We start from the raw sequence: 20,529 nt of genomic DNA on the forward strand, positions 1-20,529 counted from the left end.
GATAACACACTTTCATTATACCACCTTCTTTGTGTGTGTATGTGCTTTCTTGTGAGCTGTAAAAAATGTAGCTGCTTTAATTAGTTGCATTAAAGTCATAACTGCTTTAATATGTTCATTTATTAAAGCATTGTTATTGTTGCCAGACTTTTCCAAATGCAACTGTTATGCACATTGCCATGTATTCTCCTATACATAGCGAGGCAGCTCTTTTCAATTATTTTCGAAGCAGGTATATTCTTAATACCCATGCAATGTATACTGCTCAAAAAAATAAAGGGAACACAAGATAAGACATCCTACTATTAAATATAGTACATTGTTTTGTTTAAGTGTTCCCTTTATTTTTTTTGAGCAGTATATATTCAGTTATGGAAAGTCAGGATTCTACATAGCCAGATAGCCTCTATAAATAGAAAAGTCTTTCCATATCAGAACTGTCCTCTGGCAAAAGACAGGAATAGAGTCAGCACAGTCATTCCAATCCTTGCTCTGAATGTTCATTGTAAAGAGGACCTGGCCTTCATCAAATGTTAAGAATATGTAGACCAAGTAATTTTTATAGCATAAATTTTCATAGACTTCAATGCATGTGTGGAATATTATCCTACATACAGTCATGGCCGAAATTGTTGGCACCCCAGAATTTTTTCCAGAAAATCAAGTATTTCTCACAGAAAAGTATTGCAGGAACACATGTTTTGCTATACACATATTTATTCCCTTTGTGTGTATTGGAACACAACAAAAAAGGGAGGGGAAAAAGCAAATTGGACATAATGTCAAACAAAACTCCAAAAATGGGCTGGACAAAATTATTGGCAACCTTTCAAAATTGTGGATAAATAAGATTGTTTTGAGCATGTGATGCTCCTTTAAGCTCACCTGGGGCAAGCAACAGGTGTGGGCAATATAAAAATCACACCTGAAAGCAGATAAAAAGGAGAGAAGTTCACTTAGTCTTTGCATTGTGTGTCTGTGTGTGCCACACGAAGCATGGACAACAGAAAGAGGAGAAGAGAACTGTCTGAGGATTTTGAGAACCAAAATTGTGGACAAATATCAACAATCTCAAGGTTACAAGTCCATCTCCAGAGATCTAGATTTGCCTTTGTCCACAGTGAACAACATTATCAAGAAGTTTGCAACCCATGGCACTGTAGCTAATCTCCCTGGTCGTGGACGGAAGAGAAAAATTGATGAAAGGTTGCAATGCAGGATAGTCCGGATGGTGGATAAGCAGCCCCAAACAAGGAATGCAAGCTGTCCTGCAGGCTCAGGGAGCATCAATGTCAGCGCGAATTATCCATCGACATTTAAATGAAATCAAACGCTATGGCAGGAGACCCAGGAGGACCTCACTGCTGACACAGAGAAATAAAAAAGCAAGATTACAGTTTGCCAAAATGTACTTGAGTAAACCAAAATCCTTTTGGGAAAACGTCTTGTGGACAGATGAGACCAAGATAGAGCTTTTTGGTAAAGCACATCATTCTACTGTTTACCGAAAATGAAATGAGGCCTACAAAGAAAACAACACAGTACCTACAGTGAAATATGGAGGTTCAATGATGTTTTGGGGTTGTTTTGCTGCCTCTGGCACTGGGTGCCTTTTTTTAATTGAAAAGTTTTACAATACATTTTATTTTTAACAAAACAAAACCCCTCCCAACCCCCTCCCCTCTCCCCAACCCTCCCCAACACCTCCCTCCCTTCCCCCTCCCCGACTTCCCAGAGCTAAATACAGGGTATAAAAATACAAACAATCATAATCTACCTTATGCAAACAACAATAAACTATTAAATCTATCGCACTTTAACTCTTATAAAATAACTACAAGCAATATAAATATCACATTAATACTTATTCAAATGCTAGGTGAAACTTTTTAGTCCCATATTTATTCTGGATATAATCAATCCATTTTTTCCACTCTACAATATATCTCTGTTGTGAATGGTCTTTCAAGTACGCTGAGATCTTTGCCATTTCCGCCAGGTTGGAAACTTTTAAAGTCCATTCTTCTGTAGTCGGCAGTTCTTCCTTCTTCCAATATTGCCCTAGTAAAAGTCTTGCTGCCGTAATTAAGTTCAACATCAACTTAATGTCCACAACAGTAGTGTCAGTAGTAATGCCCAGTAAAAACAATTGCGGACAAAACTTTATCCTTTTCTTAAATATCTTCTGCATATTCCACCAAATTTTAATCCACCATATATGAAAATACGTCCACCATATATGAAAATACGTTGCATCTTCACCACCACACCTCCAACATTTAGGCTGGCAGTTCGGATACATACTTGCTAATTTTTTAGGATCTAAATGCCACCTATAAAACATTTTATAAAAGTTCTCTCTTAAATTTTGAGCTTGCGTAATTTTTACATTTCTCACCCAAATCTTTTCCCAAGTATCCATTGTAATGACTTCTTGAAAATTCTGAGCCCACTTTATCATACAGTCTTTAACGAGTTCTGTCTCTGAATCAATTTCTATCAAAGCAAGATATATCCTTTTAATATGTGCTTGACCTTGATCTCTAATTTGGTTTACCAGATTTTCATCAGTCATTGAAAAACCAATTTTCTGGTCTTCTTTCCACCTGGCCTGTAATTGCCCATACTGAAACCAAGTTTGTACAATCTTTTCCTCTCTTAAGATATTATACGGCTTCAAATACCATACATTCCTTTCCAAACTTAAAATTTCCTTATATGTAGTCACATCATGTTTAAACCCAACACTTATATTTTCTATTGCGTGTTTCGGTATTGCCCATATAGGTATCTTATAATTTAACTTATGTCTATACTTTTTCCAAACTCGCAACAGAGCATGTCTTAAAATATGTACCTTGAACACATTATCCACCTTTTTATCATACAATAAATATGCATGCCAACCAAATAACAAATCATGGCCTTCAAGATTTAATAATCTCACTTGTGTTAAATTAATCCAATCGCTTATCGCTGAAAAGGCAGCAGCTTCATAGTATAGTTTAAGATTAGGCATTTTAAGACCACCTCTTTCACGTGTATCCTGCATAATCTTAAATTTAACTCGTGGCCTTTTCCCTGCCCAGACAAATTTATTAATACCCTTTTGCCATTCCTCCAAGTTTGAATCCTTTTAAAGAATAGGTATCATTTGAAATAAAAATAAAAATTTCGGCAAAACATTCATTTTCACTGCTGCAATTCTTCCCAATAAATATAATAGTAGTTTTTTCCAGCTATCCAATTCTTTTTGAACTTTTCCCCATAACTTATCATAATTATTTTTATATAACTTTACATTTGAGGGTGACAAATATATCCCCAAATATTTAACCCTTTTAACAATTTCAAATCCCGTTAGCTCTTCTAGAACAACCTTTTGTGATACTGTCATATTCTTAGACAACATTTTAGTTTTTTGTATGTTAACCTTGAATCCAGAAACTTTCCCATATTGCATTATTATCTCCATCAGTTCTACAACTGAATCTTCAGGCTGAGTCACCGTAACAACCAGATCATCTGCAAATGCCCTCAGTCTGTAATCCTGATCTCTTATTTGAATTCCCCTGATTTTTTCCGAATCCCGTATTTTGATAAATAATATCTCCAATGTTAAAACAAATAGTAAAGGTGACAACGGGCACCCCTGTCTTGTGCCCTTTTCAATGTTACATACTTCCATCAAACTATTATTAACTATTATACGGGCTGTTTGCTTTTGATACAATGCCCTAACTGGTTGTAAAAATTTATCCCCAAAATTCATTTTAACTAATACTTTCAACAAAAATTGCCACTCCAATTGATCAAAGGCTTTTTCAGCATCCAGAAAGATCAATGCTGCAGGGATCTGATTGTTTCTTTCCAGAAATTCCAACAAATCAACTATATGCCTCACATTGTTCTTCATTTGTCTACCACTTATAAACCCAGTTTGGTCACCATGAATTACTTGTTGCAATACCCTCATTAATCTGTTAGCTAAAACCTTAGCAAATATCTTGTAGTCCGTCTTCAAAAGTGATATTGGTCTATAATTGTTTGCTTGAGTGACATCCTGATCTTCCTTCAGTATCAAAGAAATAAAAGCAGTTTTCCAAGACGGTGGAACCCCTCCTCCCATTTGAATTGTCTGAAACAATTCCCTTAATGGCTTTACCATCTCTAACTGTAAATTTTTATAATACACAGCAGTCAATCCATCCGTACCTGGTGCCTTACCCACTTTCAATTGTTTAATTGCTGAAAAAATTTCTTCCTCAGTTATCAATTGATTCATCTCTTCCTTTTGTTCTTGTGTAAGAACAGGAAAATTAGCATTCATCAAATATACATCAATATCTGCCTCACTAATCTTATCTCTAGCATATAACTTAGAGTAAAAATCAACAAAAGTCTTTTTAATAAGACTCTGCTGGTACACTACCTTACCCTTATGTTCTATTCTATCTATATTAGAAGCCCTTTGTTTCTTCCTTAACAAATAAGCTAAACCATCTACCTGGTTTATTGGCATTACAAAAAGTATTATGTCTAGCATACCGTAAATTAGTTGCCACTTGATCAGCCATCAACTTGTCGAACTGTCCCCTTAATAAATTAATTACCTCTTTAATCTTCACATCCGATGGATTCAAAATTAAGGCCTTTTCTTTTTCCCTAATTTCATTCTCTAATTCCTTCCTCCTGAATTCCAGATTGCGTCTATATTTGTTATTCAAATATATTAATACACCTCTCATATAAGCTTTACTAGCATCCCAGACCATTTCAATAGAAGTACCCTTATGCATATTAATTTTAAAAAAATCCTTCATCTGTTTTTTACATTCTTCTACGTTTTCCTGATTTCTAAACAGGTTCTCATTTAGACGCCAGGAGCGCCTATCTCTATTATCCTTGTCTATCTCTAACCAGACTGGACTATGATCAGACATAGTTCTTGGACAAATCTTAATCTTCTTAATCCTGGAAAAGAAATCATTAGTAGTTAGTATAAAGTCCTAGAAATAGATTGATGTCTATCAGAAAAAAAAGTATAGTCCTTCTCTTGCAGATTCCTTTCTCTCCAAATATCTCGCAGTTCCAAATCATCCTTCATTTCAAAAAAGGATTTAGGCAGTTTAGCATGACTTGGAACACTTTTAAAAAAACCACTCTTGTCCATTTGTACATCCAAAACACCGTTCCAGTCTCCCATAAAAATAAAAGATTTATAATCCCACTGAATAATCTTGCTGTGTAGTAAACTATAAAAGTCTGCTTGTTGTTGGTTAGGAGCATATAATCCAACCAGAAGTGTTTTCTTGCCTTCTATTAACAGTTCAATTATAACATATCTTCCTTGTTTATCTGCTTCAATTAACTCCGTTGTCAAGGTATTCTTAACATAAACAACCACTCCATTTTTCTTATCCGTTGCAGAGGCAATATATTGTGTACCCAGTCTTGAATTTAATAAGTACTTTTGATCCGTAACTCTAATATGTGTTTCTTGTAAACAAATAACATCATTCTTAAATTGTTTTAAATATTGAAAAACTTTCTTTCTCTTCTGTGGTGAGTTTAAACAATTAACATTCCAGGTTAGAAACTTTGTTGCCATCCTTCGCGACCCGAAGCTTTTGAAGCGCTTCTTCCAGGATCACCTGCACTTTCTTAGGTCACGCTCCTCCCACAGCTTCACTATAAGTAATTTTTGGAGGTGCCATCATGACTTTCTGCTGGTCTTGTTCTTGCTCTCGTCTCATTTGTCTTGAAGCAGCATGCGTCATCCTCTGGTCTCTGGCCTCCTCTGATAATACTGAAATTTGATCCACTCCTGTAGCTTTCTCATCTATCTGCGTTGTTCCTTCAGCACCTTGTAAATTCTCACTGCGTAGTTGAGGCTCTCCCTCGCCATTCTTCTTTGTAGATTCCAAAAGTGATATGGGGGCTGCTTTTAAAACATTACTATAAAAATCACGTGCCTGCAACACTGTGGTAAGACGATGTCTCATGCCTTCATGCATCACCACCATACCCACTGGTATCTTCCATCTGAACTTAATATCACGTCATCTTAATTCTTGTGCCAAAAAGGCAAATTCCTTCCTTCTCCTTAGGATTCTTGGAGGGATCTCTTTTAAAATCAAGACTTCTTGCTCAGCAATTGCAAATTTAGTATTGTAAGAGGCTTGAATAACCTCATTTCTAATTGCTCTCTTTATAAAGTAAACCACCACATCTCTGGGTAGTTTCCTTTGTCTTGCAATCCACGAATTAACACGGAAAAGCACTGGGTGCCTTGAATGTGTGCAAGGCATCATGAAATCTGACAATTAACAAAGGATTTTGGGTCACACTGTAGAGCCCAGTGTCAGAAAGCTGGGTTTGCGTCTGAGATCTTGGGTCTTCCAGCAGGACAATGACGCCAAACATACATCAAAAAGCACCCAGAAATGGATGGCAAGAAAGCGCTGGAGAGTTCTGAAGTGGCCAGCAATGAGTCCAGATCTGAATCCCATTGAACATCTGTGGAGAGATCTTAAAATTGCTGTTGGGAAAAGGCGCCCTTCCAATAACAGAGACCTGGAGCAGTTTGCAAAGGAAGAGTGGTCCAAAATTCTGGGTGAGAGGTGTAAGAAGCTTATTGATGGTTATAGGAAGCAACTGATTTCAGTTATTTTTTCCAAAGGGTGTGCAACCAAATATTAAGTTAAGGGTGCCAATAATTTTGTCCAGCCCATTTTTGGAGTTTTGTTTGACATTATGTCTAATTTGCTTTTTTTCCTCCCTTTTTTGTTGTGTTCCAATACACACAAAGGGAATAAACCTGTGTATAGCAAAACAGGTGTTCCTGCAATACTTTTCTGTGAGAAATACTTGATTTTCTGGAAAAATTTATGGGGTGCCAACAATTTCAGCCATGACTGTATATAATATTCAGGTTACTATGGTTTCTTCTGCAAAATCATGAATCCTGACACAATAAGACTCATCTGGACAATTTTCAAATGAAATTTGAAAACTTTCAAAAGTTCTTATTCAGTGTAATTTAAGTGAAACGACCATGGAATTGTTGAAACATATACTCCATTCTCTTTTCTTGTTAGTTATTTAAATATATGGAGGAATGTTCAGAGGCTATCTGTTGCTAAATTGATGAATTCTGTATAGATATTGCTGTTGCTGGTGAGATGATCACAGATTAAAGGTTTATATATAAAACAATGATGGAGCATTTCTTTTTACAACAACCTAAGTAACATCTTGACCTGTAACTGGCTCTTTATTGTTGGCTAAAGAAATCTTAATGTCACTATTCCACAATTTAATACAAATAGTTATTGAGCCAACTATAAATCTACACAGAAAGCAAGCATCTAGAAATCTATAATTCCAGTTAATTCTCCAACTCTCATCAACATTTGAGAAGACATTGCAGTTTGATTAAACAATTATTTTTGTACAATGCTTGAATTTTAGAATGACCAGTGGATATAATAATAATAATAAATAATAAACCTTTATTGTCAAAGTACAACATGTGTACATTGAGATTAGCTGAGCCTCCCCCTGTGCTCTCTCCCCCCAACACACAGTGACAACAAACCCTCCATCCCACCACACTATGTGAACCAACTACACCACACACCGGCCTCCCAAGTCAACTCTGCATAAGATTATATCCCATTCAAAAGCCTAACAGCCCACGGATAAAAGCTGTTCTTCAGCCTGTTGGTACGGCTGGCTATATTCCTATATCTCCTACCGGATGGTAGGAGAGTAAAGAGATACCGTCCAGGGTGTGAGTCATCCCTGAGAATCTTCCTCACTCTTCCAAGGCAACGAGCCCTGGCGATGTCATCCAGTGGTGTCAGGGAACAGCCCACAATGTCTTGTGCTGTGCTCACTACCCTCTGTAATACTTTCCTATCCGCGGCTGTCAGACTGGCATACCAAACCACAATACCATATGAGAGGACGCTCTCTATGGTAGACTGGTAAAAGAGAATCCTTGGCTGAAAGGCAGAAGAAAAAGCTTTCAGTGGTTGTGCTGCAGGAATAGAAGGAAGAAAAAAGTGTATGACCCCAAGATTTGTTTGCTTAGTTTTGTATAGAACATAGAATCATAGTGCTGGAAGGGACATCTGAGGTCTTCTACTCCAACTCCCTGGCCAGGCAGGAAACTTATACTATCCCAGTCAAATTGTTATCCAATCTACTTTTTAAAACTTCCAGTGATGGAGCATGGAGCACCTATGACTGCAGGAGACAAGGTATTCCACTGAGTAATTGTTCTTACCAGTGCTTTTTTTCTAAAAAAAAAAAAAAAAAGGTGCTGGAACTCAGAGGTGCTCTCACTGGGAGCAATGCCGGTGTCTTGCTACAGTGTTGCTGCCTGTCCTTTGCACCCCTGCCCCTGCGGCTCAGAGCCACATGCCATGGGGATTCCCCTCTGCGCAGTTGCCACACAGCGGCCCGGGCTGAGCCCCCACCTGGAGCTGCTCCGAACCCCGACCCAGAGCTGTGTTCCTCATGGCAGTGGTTTCCGATGCCAAACAGCCTCTTTCCAACCACATCCAGAAAAATTTGTAACAAGCATTGGAATTCTCAAGGCCATGTTTGGTATTTCCCAGCAATCTGTTACTGGAAGGAAAAAGCAATCCCTGCTGCGTTACTGATCCCAGAGAAGCATTTGCATGTATGCAGGTATCCTTAGGGTGCCATAGTTATGGATGAGAAATATTGGTTGCAAAGTTGGCATTTCTGGATGTAATACATATATTTTGGACTTATTTTTGTTTCTTTGCATGTTTGATATTTTTAAAAAGGCATATGCTACTGACTACACTTAAGCACATATGTAACATCTTTTGCTAGGATACATGACCATTGCTTGTCTAGAATGTGAAAAGTGAAAGATTGTGACTAAACAAAATTTTAATGTACAGATAATACCACCAGAAATTATTTTAGCCTTTTTAATAAATGTTGTTATTGATGTTAAGCTCACCATGGAAAACATCATATATTGTTATGTATATACTAGGTTAATTAAAGACTGAAGTGCAACATAACTAGATTCTAAATAATCTATTTTTCAAAACACACAACAGTCCAAACTGTAAAGCCCAAATTAAGAATATTTCATTCTTAAGAATTGTTAAAGTGGTTTAGTTGTAACAGATGGTTAAAGATTCAAAATAGTTTTCAAGAGTGTACAAAAGATACTATTTTTTTCTAACATCAGCTAAATTATACATATTACATTGAGAAAAATGTTTCTCATTTCTTTCCTGTTACCTTTATTGATTTCATTGAAGAGATGTTAACATAGGAAATAGATTATTTTCTTATCTAATTTTACCTTCCAAAAGACAGAAGCAGATGAAAAATGTGCGGTTCTTTACTGTTGGCTTTTTTGAATTAGCTGTTTTAGATTCTAAAAGTTTAGTTCCTAAAGAATAACCTTGTAAATAATTTTAATGTCCTCCTCTAGTGCAGGGTAGGCAACCTTGGCTCTTTTATGACTCAAGGGCTTCAACTCCCAGAATTCCTGAGCCAGCATGGCTCAGCTTGGAAACCTCTCTTTTTCCCTTCAGTGTCGCTGGCTCAGGATTTCTGGGAGTTGAAGTCCACAAGTCATAAAAAGGGCCAAGATTGCCTACTCCTAAAGCCAATAGAGCTTTTTTTTTTTTTGCAAAAAAAAGGTGCCAGAACGCCGTTCTGAGCATTCTATGAGAAAAAAAGCCCTGGTTCTCACTATCAGAAAATTTCTCTTTTGTCCAGGTTGGATCTCCCTCTGATGAGTTTCCATGCATTGCTTCTTGTCCTGACCTCCAGTATTATGGAGAATAAATTCACTCCTCTTCTCTGTGACAGCCTCTCAAGTTACTGGAAGACAGGTATCATGTCCCTCCTAGTCCTGATAATTGTTCTGTCAGGAAATTTCTCCTTACTTTTAGGTTGGATTGTTATTGAATGATCTTCCACCTATTACTTCTTGTACTGCCCTCAGGTTCTTTGGAGAATAAGTTGATCCCCTACTCATACAAGTTCTCATACAAGATGGCGGCAGCATAAGAAGCAGTATCGGGTCATGGGGAGAGAAGTAACCAAACTAAGTAGGAAGGTACTAGGAAGGGGGGGAAGGAGGAAAAAGAAGCAGAAAGTTAGATAAGGAAGATAGAAAGGATAAAGGAAAAGAAAAAAAATGGGGCAAGGAGGAAAACACCAGCAAACAGGAGCACAGCAAATGAATGGCTGCAGATGAAGTCAGAGGCAGCCACCAACAGAGAATGAGAGAACCAGCTCTGGAGCACAGCTAAGCAGCCCAACGCTGGGAAGAAAAGGCAGCTGACAGCAGTGAACTGGCATCTGAACAGCAGACAAGGAGGGAGACCATTGGAAGCAATGAACTGGTGGGTCACAGCATTTATTCAGCAATTGCCTAGGCCCACACCCCAATCTAGGCAGTCCAGCTCGAGGAGGCAGCCAGGCAGGCCGACTCAGGGCCCAGCAAAGCAGAGACAGCCCAACTCCCACAGCCCTCTCCCTGCCTCCTACCAGCACCACAGCCCTCCCCAGTGCAGACTTGCCTCAGGTGGAGGTTGGGATCAGCATTCCCTTCCCAGGGAGATCAGCAGCTCTCTTCCCTGCTTCCTGCTAAACTGGTCTAGTAGAGAACAAAAGGCATACAGCAATCTCTCTGCTGTGAGGAATTGGAGGTGGCAAAACCTGAGGGAGGGGGAGAAACACAGCAGCAGCAGCAGCAGCAACAGAGACACTTCAAGCCTCTCAGGTTCAGTGGCCGGCTGAGAGGAGCAGACCAGACATAGTAGTTGGGCCAATCGGAAAGCTGAATGGAGGCCTCACCAAAGTAGAGACAAACACCAAAAGACAGAAGGGAGCCGGCAGAGAAAACAACAAGAGCAGCGAGCAACAGAAATGAAGGCAACAATTAAGTTTGAGGTCCCAATAGGAAGGGAGGGAAGACCCCCAGTAAAGAACAAAAGGGAATTGGAGCTCAAAAACTTAAAAAAAATTAGAGGGAAGAAAAGGATAAATAAAACTAACATAATAGTAAGAAGGTTAAGTAAATAACAAAGTAGAAAAATGAGCACAAACAGGCTGTTGGGAGGAATTCTCCCGTTCAGGTTCTTCCAGCCAGGATTCTCACAAGCAGCACAGAGAGGAACAAATAGAACATGAAGCCAGCTACTGGAAAGAGAGGTTTAATCATGGAGATTAAAGTTGTGACAATTCAGCATGAATCCTTGGCTAGCTACACAGAATGGTCCTCAAATATGGTTTCCAAAATTGTCATTTCTGATTGGTGAGTTTAAATTTGTCTTTTCTGATTTGTTGGTCAGTGTCTATTGTTGGGTTAATTTCTTTCTCAATTCTGTCTAAAAGGTGTTAATTTTTGCTCCAGGAGGGATCCAGTGTTAATTATTTTATTGTTGTGTACCTTTTGGTGTTTCTAATTCTATCAATCCTAATTGCCGTTAGCCAGTTCTGCATTCCTTGTAGCCAGTGTGTGTTAAATATTGATTTATTTAGCCTCAGGCTGCCGCTGAGTCAGACTAGTTTGTATTGGGTTCTTCCTGTATTTGCCAGGAATACAGGGTGAGGAGGGGTTGTCCTGCTCTTATCAAGGCAAATAAAAGGATAATTAAAAAAACAGACACAATTACCTAGAACAGAGAAGGAAGAAACAAGGCTAACAGCAAAGCACATCCACCAACCAAAAAGAAGGATTTTCAAGCAACAAACTCATGGAACAGGTGGCTGATACTATTGTGGTATGCAATACATGTTCCATGTATGGCTTATGCCCAAAGAACACCCAAATTATACATGCTTTTGATGTAAACTATGTGAACTATTAGAGGAAAAAGTAAGGCACTTAGAGAAACTCTAGCCAAAACCCACTCTACAAAAGAAAGCTATACCCAAACCGAACCAAATAATGAACAAATAACTCCCAGAGGATATGACCCTACTGATAAATCCTTGGAGGAAGACAAATTGAGGTATGTCACACATAGAAGGAAACACAATACTCAAAGAAAGAAGCGGCATACAACTAACAAACCTCTTCTGCCCAATCCAACCCAACCAGAAGCAGCCCCATTAAAACGGAGCAATTGATTTCTCCCCTTAAGATGGAAACACACAGACCCACAACCTCCCCCTCAAAGAAAACATGCAGACACCTAGCAAAGAAAAAACTTCAAATATCCCTAAAAAGTCACTTTGAATATCTTAAAAAGTCACATCAACAAACACACCTGAGATAAACAGAAAAGCACCCCAGACTGCAGCCCCCCCAAAAGGAAGGCGAGTGTTGGCTTCCAGTTTAGTGCAGTAGTGCAGCATCCAAAAGATTGTGTGGCTAAATGGACCTGAAGTTGCCCCATAGAGGCAACAAAGAAGGAAGTCTCACTGATTGCGGAGAGATGGCAGTCGATCTGATTGGTTTGGGAAAAGCCCTCCAGAAACCAGCAGGAGAAAGGCTATCTTAACTTCAGAGTCCAGTACAAGCTACAAGCAGTTGGAGCCTAAAAGCACTACTTTGACTAAAAAGACTAATCTGTATAAGTTTGAAATCAGTGGAATCTGTTAAGATTTTCCTTTTAAATCATGAAAATAGAAGCAAACAATTGTCTATTGCTGACTAGTGCTGACATCTAGTGGTGGATGAAAATATACAACAGCAGTTGCTTTATTACAGGGACTGGCAAAGCTCAGGAAAAGATAACATGTTTTTGGTGACCTTCAATGTCTTAATAACAGAGAAAAGCTGTGACAAAAAAGAAAGAAAACATTTTGGGCTATCTACAAGGTGAAATTATAAACTCTAAAAAAGGAATTGAACTTTCTGGATTACAAATACCAATTCAACTGTCACTCTAAAGCTGTGTGCAGAGAAAGGTAAATCCTGATTTTTAGCTATCATGGAAATCCAGAGATCTGCAGAAAAAATATACCAAGAAAAAACAAATACTTTCCATTAGGAGATCTATGGTATGTTGCAACTAATCCAGACAATTATCTCAAACCACGAGGAAATTAAAAATAACTTTGAAAATATAAATGAACACATCTCCAATTTAACTTTACAACAAACATTCTCAGAAAATAAAAACAGAGTGAGCAGAAAAAACAGACAACTGAATACAAGACAGAGGAGAGAGATTTCAAGATGGAACTTAACAATAGAAGAAAGTATGACATAACCCAGATGGAAAAAAATGTACAGGAAATACTGGACATGGAAAAGGTAACCTATACTCTAAGACAGGGGTATCAAACTTCTGGCCCGCGGACTGGACATGTCATCCAGAAGCCACACCCACCCCATTGCTGGCAATGGCAAAACCATCCCAATACATTGTGCGACATCATGTGACATCGCGAGTTTGACATGTCTGCTCTAAGATGACAAAATAAGTTTGAGAACAAGAAAAAAGATTTGACAAAATGGATTCTGCCAGGAGCACTACAAGAACTTGAGAGACAAAATAATATAAATAAAATCAAGAAAGAAAGAAAGGAAAATATTAAGGGGAGAAACCTTCCTATAAAAACATTTTACCTGTTTTGCCTTTGTACCTGCAACAACATTTTTAAGATTATGGAAAGATTCTTTGATTCAGCAAAGCATATTGATCAGAAAAGATGTTTGGCAAAAAAAAAAAAAGGATAAAGTGAGAATTAAGAAATTTGATGATGGGATTTACCAGAGGGAATATTTAAAAATTAAACATCTGTTTGAATATGGTTAAAGAAATAGAAAGATTTTGGATATAAATTAAGGTTAGTTTAAGAGGAAAGAACCCCTCAAGTAACGTAGTATTTTTTCTTTCTATTTTCGTTTGTGTTTTGTTTTTTGACATGAAAAATATAAAAATGTTGGGATGGTTTATATAAAAGAAATGTTTTCTCTGTTTTTATTTCTTTTTTTAAGATATGAAAAATGTAAAAGTGATGGGATGGCTTGTATGAGAAAAAAGACTTATATACTTAAGTGTAACTAATTTTGAGAAAATCTTAACCAGTAAGAATGCTTTGAATATTGTGGGGACAACAAATTTAAATAAGAATTCTATAAACAGGATCTCTGACAAGGCAATCAAGATGATCAATTAGAAAAGAAGCTTTATATTTATGTGGTTATTATTTGCAGAAATATGAGGAAAATATCTATATTTAATTGTCATTTATTCAAATAACAAGAACTGTATTAATTTAAGGTTGGCAAAAGAGAATATTATTGGAAGAAGAGAAAATCGAGCAAAGCCATTATATGGACTATAGAATTATAGAAATTGTTATTGATTGCTTTTTAAATACTAACAGAGACAACATGTAGTTTACCAAATATAAAGCTGATTATACTAAAAATCAATAAAACTTTTTTTTTTAAGGGAAGGCGAGTGTTGGTAATAGAGATTTTATCCTCAAAGGAATAGAATCATCCATCTGCAGAGCAGACATGCAGGAAGGTATGTTGTCTCCTTGGAGAAAAAATCAAACATGTGGCTAAGAACCTAACCAAAATAATTAGGCCTACTGATTACTACCCTTTTCTCCTCCTCCACATTGGGATGAATGGCATAACAAAGAAACTGAGTACAATAGTGAGAAATTACAAACAACTAGGCAATAAAATTAAGAAGCTAGGAGCACAAGTAGTGTTCTCATCAGTACTCCCAACAAAAGGCCAAAACCCATTGAGGGGAAAAATAATTTTAGAAAAAAAAACCATTGGCTAAAGGGTGGTGTCACCAAGAAAACTTTGGTTTCTTGGATCATGGACTGCATTTCCTAAGCGAAGGATTCTTGGCAAGGAATGGGCTGTACCTCACAAGAACAGGGAAAAATGTACTCGAAATAAAACTGGCCCAACTCATCAGGAGGGCTTTAAACTATAACTGAAGGGGAAGGCTGACCAATCTTTAGAATCTCTAGAACACAAAACCAATCATAAATCCCAAGAAAACAAATCAAACAATGAGGTAGGCAGTGATGAGAAAAAAAAACCTCAAACAACAATCAGGAGATGCAGGAAATATGCCCATGAACAGGCATAAAAGTCTTAAATGCTTATATACAAATGCTCAAAGCTTGAGGAACAAACAGGGCAAACTAGAAGCAATAGTATATGGGGGGGGGGGTATAGTTGTCATTACAGAAACCTTGTGGGATGAAACCCATGAATGGAATGGACTGATGGATGGATACAAATTGTTCAAAAGAAACAGGTCTACAAAAAGAGGAGAGGGAGTTGCACTATATGTAAGAGAACACTACATATCTACACAAATGCACATGATCAAAGATAAAATCTCTCCAGAATGTATATGGGTCAATATAAAAGAGACAGAAAGTGACATTGCCAGAGATGTATATTAGAGCCACCCAACCAAACAGAAGAAATAGATGAACTCTTTGCCAACCATTTAACAAATGTATGTAGGAAACATACCACAGTAGTAATGGGAGACTTCGACTACCTAGATAACAGCTGGGAGACAAATTCTGCAGTGAGCAGGAGATCAAACAGATTCCTAACCAACCTAGCTGACAACTTTGTGGAGGAGGGAACTAGACGTAAAGCTATACTGGACTTAATTCTTACTAATAGAGAAGAAGTGATAGAGGGAATTGAAGTTGCTGGAACCTGGGTGAAAGTGACCATGTCATACTGGAATTTAACATAATGCAAACATTACCAACAGAAAACAACCTAACCAATGTCTTAAACTTCAAAAGAGCTGACTTTAACAAACTCAGAGAGAACCAATAAAAAATCCCATGGATGAAAATCCTAAAATGGAAAACAATCCAAGAAGTGTGAGAAACTCTGAAAAATGCAATCATAAAAGCTCAGACCAGCACAATACCACTGAAAAAAGAAAAACAAGAAATTCAAGAAGAAACCAGCATGGCTGCACAAAGATCTCTCTGACAAACTGAAAGACAAAAAGGACAAATACAAAAAATGGAAAAAGAGGCATATCAATACCGGGGAAGATCCTAGAAAAGACAATAAAAAAAACAGATCTGCAAAAAACTAGAAGCAAACAAAGTTATAACTAGTAGCCAGAATGGGTTTGTTAAAAACTGATCATGCCAAACTAATCTTATTTCATTCTTTGATAAAGTGACTAAACTAGTAGACCACCGAATTGCTGTGGATGTAGTATACTTATATTTCAATATGGCATTTGATAAAGTAGACCTCAACCTACTCCTTGGTAAGCTAGAAAAAGATGGAATAGACAACATCACCACCAGATGAATCTGTACCTTGCTGGCAAACCGTACTCAATGAGTAGTCCTCAATGGCAACACATCCACATGGAGGGAGGTAAGCAGTGGGGTACCACAAGGTTCCGTCCTAGGCCCACTACTCTTCAATATCTTCATAAATGACTTAGATGAGGGAATTGAAGGGGAACTCATTAAATTTGCAGATGACACCAAACTGGCAGGAGTAGCCAACACCCCAGAAAACAAACTAATGGTTTACCTTCTGATACACTGAACTGGAAAACAGAAGTTAGAGCTCTATGTCAGGGCAGTATATCCCTAAGAAGCTTTTGCATAGTTAGAAATAGTGTCGTGTCACTGGTAAAAAAGAGAATTCTCCAAGACTTTACTTCTATGGATTTTTCTCAAGAAGCCATTTATTCTATTCAAATTTGCAGATGACACTAAACTGGCAAATTCAGGATCCCAAAAGATCTTGACACACTTGAACAGTGGTTCCTATCCAACAAAATGGGTTTCAATGTGGAGAAAAGCAAAGTTTTATATTTAGGCAGGAAAAATCAGAGGTACAAGTATAGATTGGGTGAGACCTGGCTTTAAAAAAGGTGCTGTGAGAGGGATCTCGGAGTCCTAGTGGATGATCACTTGACTATGAGCCAGCAGTGTGCAGAAGCAAGCAAAAAAGCTAATACATCCTGGGATGTATAAACAGAGGCATAGAATTAAGATAACACAAAGTATTCGTACCGCTTTATAAAACCCTATAAGACCGCACCTGGAATACTGCAGCCAATTTTGGTCACCATATCACAAATATATTTGTATTGACAGTTTGGAAAAAAATCAGAAAAGAGCAACTAAGATGATTAAAGGCCTGGAGACTAAAACATACGAAGAACGGCTGCAGGAGTTGGGTTTGGCTAGTCTAAAGAAAAGAAATAGGGGGGAGATGATAGCAGTATTCCAGTATTTGAGGGGTTGCCACCAAGTAGAGGGGGTCACGTTATTCACCAAAGCACTGGAGGGCAGGACAAGAAACAATGGTTGGAAACTTATCAAAGAGAGAAGCAACCTGGAATTAAGGAGAAACTTCCTAACAGTGAGGACAATTAACCAGTGGACCAGCTTGCCTCCAGAAATCGTGGGTGCTCCATCACTGGAGATTTTTAAGAAAAGACTAGACAGTCACTTGTCTGAGATGATATAGGTCCTCCTGCTTCAGCAGGGGGCTGGACTAGAAGACCTGCAAGGTCCCTTCCAGCTGTATTCTATTCTACTCTCTGTGACATTCCATCAAGTATTGGAAGATAGCTATCATATTACCCTAGTTCTTGTCTTAGAATAAGAGAATAACTTTCTTAGTCATACCTAATTCCCTCAATTGTTTATCATATAGTTTTATCAAACTGTAGTTTAGTATTATATGAAACAGATCCTCAAATGACTAAGTTTATGAACTGTCCAAAGGACTATATTTCAAAATGTATTATGGAATAAATACCAACGAATCAGTTCAATTAAACATTCAAGAATAGATTCGCCCTGTCCATCTCATTAGGAAATCTATGGAAGTTCAATTGGCATTCACAATTTCCTAGCTAAAATAGTAAGCAAACTCTGAAGTTACTGAGTTTCTGTGTTCAAGACAAGCAGATTTATTTTCTATCCCTTTTAAGTCAGAGATGAACAAAAGCAGCAGTATTTCAAGGGAATAATTAGGCTTGACTCTGACCTTAGATTATATGGGTTAGTTTCAAACTACTCCTCTAAGTAAGTCTGTAGGACAAAGTTTCAAACAAACTATGTGCTTCAAAGAATTGATGTTCGCATGGGGAAGCGTACATTTAGCACAGGGTATAAAAGCAAATAAATGGAAGAGAATAGCTGAACAGTGTTGATGGGGTTTGATAGAATAATACATATTCTTTAAAACCTGACTATACTGTGACAGAATATCAATACCTCAAATGATACTGAGAACCTACCACCTACCTATATATTGACAGTAGATAGAGAACATTTGTATTGCATTGTATTGCATATTAAAGTTGTATTGCATTGCAACTTTAATTATATGTAGCTGGACAATATGAATTCACAAGTTGCTTTCTTTTATCTCCTGAAACTATATCATAAGAACAATGAAGAAGGGGGATGTTAAAGATAAAGGAAAAAGGAAATTGATGAGCCTTATTAGTCAGTCAAAATAATGGATCACCATATAAGTCAAAGTAAATGGATCACCACATAACTGTTCAGAAATATTCTTCCTTGAGCTATTAAAACATTCCATGCCCTTAGATGACAAAAATTTCTCTACCTTTTGAACATTCTTTTCTGTCCTGCCAGTTCATAGAGATATGCTTGGTTAAAATCAACTTATATAAAACTATGCACTGTAAATTCTGACACTTCTGTTTGAATCTCTTTTCAAACACTTGTCTTTGCTCACAATAGATGTCAGTTCTTCTGATGTAGTTCAAGGATGAGCTTCACATGAAGACTCAGCTATGTCTATCGCATTTCTGAAGCTACTACTCACTGAAGTTTTGTGCTGTTTGACATCAAAGATAGGCAAGAATCACCTGCTGAGTTCACATGCATGCAGCAAAACATCTTCAAATCACTTGTGCTAGACAAAAGTTCTTCATATTAATCTTTCACTAACATGTGGACAAAGACAAATGTAGCCTATGTTAAAGTGGCAATGTTATATTATTAAAGTTTACATCCCCCCTTTGCATAGATCTATAGCGCTTAAAAAAACCTTGTTAGAACTAAAAATAATTTACTTTGGCTTTTCTCTCACACTTTTTAAAAGTATCAATTGCTGCATTATCATCTTCATCTCTATTTTGCTGTGTCTGAAAGCATCTGGTACTCAAGCTTGATGTAAAAGTAAACATAACTCTTTTATTTACATAAAAAGAAACTGGGTTTATAGAAGTAAACAGCAAAAAGTAAACGTATCATGCATCAGATGAGTTTGTAAAGCAATAGAAAGTCAGAAACTTTGCAGCCGCTATAGCTTAACTTCATTTTTTTTGTATCCATCCACATTCAGAATGATTTAGTTTATTCTGTAATTGCATTCACATGTAACATTGTTACAAGATTTAACTATGATTAAAAAACCACTATGGCCTGATTCACATATCAAGCTAAGTTGTACAGTAATGTATGAATTCATGTAACAGTGCCGTAAGCCTAAACAACCCACATACTTTTTCCAAATTATTATTATTTATGTTATTTTTTGTTCAACCAACAAACTGTATTAAACTATTTGTTTGTATTATTTGTATTCAAACTATTACAAAGAAAACAGTATTCAAAAAGTAAAAAAAATATTAAGGCAACTAGCAGAAAAATATAAAAATTTTCTGATACACTGCTGTAGAAAAACACCATAAATTTCACCCTCAGAGTTTCAGAAAGTTTGCTTTCTTTGTGCCACCTAGTCTCCATTGTAAAATACCTTCCTCATAGTGTGTATTTAATATAACTTCCATCCTCACATGAAATTTCTGTCTGTATTTTTAATATTCCATTTTTTCATTTGTATATAGAAAGAAAGGTAAGATACCAAAAATAAAAGAAACAAGAAAAAAATAAGATCAAAACATAGTTAGTAGTAGTATAGTTTGAGTAAAAGAGTAATTGTTTTCTATGCCTCAAGCTTGGTAATCCAACAATCCTTCCTATATTATAATTTCCAGGTTTTTGACACCATATTTCTTTTCCAAAATGTGTTGACTTACAGATATTAAATCAGATGTCAGAACCCACTTTAGCCCACAACTTAAGGAAGAAGGATTCTTGGAGACAAGATTTTCCAAGCAGGAACTTTTACTAAGAAATAGGAGATAGCAGGCAGAATAGACAGGATCTGAGGAATCCCCTCACAGATTGATATTTTGAAAATGTCCCCAAGCAAACCCCACCCCACAGTTCATTCGGTCAGTTACGGATCAGCCAAGCTCCAGGTGGTAAGCCCATCGTGGGAGAAGAGAGATAACAGTCCGTTTGCAGCAGGATTATTTCCACCCCCCTCACACTTCATTCAGAGAAACAAACCAGATTCTGGAAAGTTTCATTCCTCCCTTTTCCACCTCATTTCCTAGTTGCCTGTAAGATGAGAGGGAATGCCTAGTGAGAAAGCAATTGATTATATTGTGATGGATAGCAGGCAGGTGGAATAAACAAAAGTTACATTTAAGGGAAGAAGTGAAAGTCATAAAGCTCCATGCCTGTTCC

Source organism: Vipera ursinii (assembly GCF_947247035.1).
Source record: "Vipera ursinii genome assembly, chromosome: 6".
In the NCBI taxonomy this organism is placed as follows: domain Eukaryota; kingdom Metazoa; phylum Chordata; class Lepidosauria; order Squamata; family Viperidae; genus Vipera; species Vipera ursinii.